Consider the following 1839-nt stretch of genomic DNA (forward strand, 5'->3'; position numbering starts at 1 on the left):
TAAGCTTTGAAGAGTCATTTCTGCTCATATGTAAGTTTCCCACATTTCATTTATTTAAAAAGCCCAAGGAACATACTCTGCCCCTACGAGTATACATCTCCCATAGTTCCTTCCCTTAGTATATTGATTCCAAGGGCTATGAAGTCTACCAGAGTTGCCTGGAAAAGTGTGAATCCTAATGTGGCCATAAAAACACTCAGATTGAGGAGGAAGATGGCAATGGAGTAGGGCAGAGTGGATTCTATTTCCCCTGTACACATGGGAGAAAATCCTGGCTGATCTATGGAGGAACAGCTCAAACAGCCAACAGTTCCCCAGCAGATATGAAAAGAGACCAGAAATTGTAGCAGACACTAAAAAATCAGACAGTAAGGAGACATATGCAGGACAGTAGGATCTCAGGGACTGGAGCAGAGACAAGAGTGGTGGCAGTAGGGGGGTCTACCAAGGACTCTTTGGGAGCCCTGAGCCTTAGAGCTGGGTTATTAGCTCCCTTCCTCCCCAGCCAAGCAAGGTTGGGCAACGCCACTGGGAGATACCTGTTTGTTTGAATTTACAGAAAGGGTGATAAGGACAAAGGGCCACAATCAACCCTGGAGTCTGTGGTTGCCAGCTTGGGAGAATTGAGAGGCACAGTGTTGGGCTCTGACTCTGATAGTCACCAGTCTGGGGAATGGGGCTGTGCTGAGCAGCAAGATTTCTTAAGGAGAAATTTTTTGGAAAGTAAACTGAAGGATTCTCCTGCCACAGCCACTAGGCTTGCTCCACACCTGGTCTGGCAGCGATCTTGGGGTTGGGCAGAGGGCCTGGAGGGCCCGGAGTTCCCCCATGGGCAGAGGGCCTGGAGTTCCCCCATGGAACTGGGATGGGTCTGCACCAAAACCTGTGAGATCCAGGCAGCCAGGCCAGCCCGCACACCTGTGCCCTGCACCCCAGCCCACAGCGATGACCCCCAGGGAAAGAGTGCTCTGAGGAGGACCTAGATCTCATTTGTGGGGCACTGGGGAGAGGCGCTGGGCTGGCTCTTGGGAGAAGGCTTTCAGAAAGGCCACACCAATTGACCCTCAGCCTGATGGAGCCAGAGAGATCAGAAAAAATAGTTTGGCTAGTTTGAAACCAACAAGAGACATTTTTCTGCTTTGTTTGTTTGTTTTTTAAGTAATCATTTATCTCTTTAATTTTATTATTGTTTTATCTTTCGATGCCTTTTCCCTCTCTTTTCTCATTTCTTATTTTATTCTTTCTTCCTTTCTTTCCAAACTTATCACTTCTTCCTCCCTTTTCCTTCATTTTTTAAACCCACAAATGACACAAAAAACTTGAGACTGCCAAAAGAGAAGAGTTGGACCCAAAGAAGGGGCATACCAACAATAGAGACAGAAAGACAAATTTCACTTTCCATGGCAAAGAAGCCAGAAGTTGCTGCATATATGTATTATTATTATTTTTATTATTCTAACATCTTCATGTTTTAATAGTATCTTTGTATTTCTTCTCTTTCTGTATAGTCTTCTTTGCCTTGGCTGGTTACATTGTATCATTTAACAGGTTTCCTCTATTCTCTTTTTCACAGTGTATTGGTAATTTTCTATACTTCACATAACTTGTGTTCCTTTAGCATACTACCCAAAGTTCTATACCCCCCATTCATGTTAAACAGATTATAGAGTCTGTCATATGATTGTTGCTCTAATATTATTGTAAATATAGCTGTTCTTTATAACCGTAAGTACTACACAACACGCTTCCTGGATCTTAGCCCAGTTCACAGTTTCCTGAACTCTACTGCTGTAGTGGTTAACTTTATTCTCTCACACACTACACCTATTTACTATCCTT

Source organism: Sturnira hondurensis, unplaced genomic scaffold (genome assembly GCF_014824575.4).
Source record: "Sturnira hondurensis isolate 20B ecotype Veracruz unplaced genomic scaffold, ASM1482457v3 Scaffold0006464, whole genome shotgun sequence".
NCBI classification, from domain to species: domain Eukaryota; kingdom Metazoa; phylum Chordata; class Mammalia; order Chiroptera; family Phyllostomidae; genus Sturnira; species Sturnira hondurensis.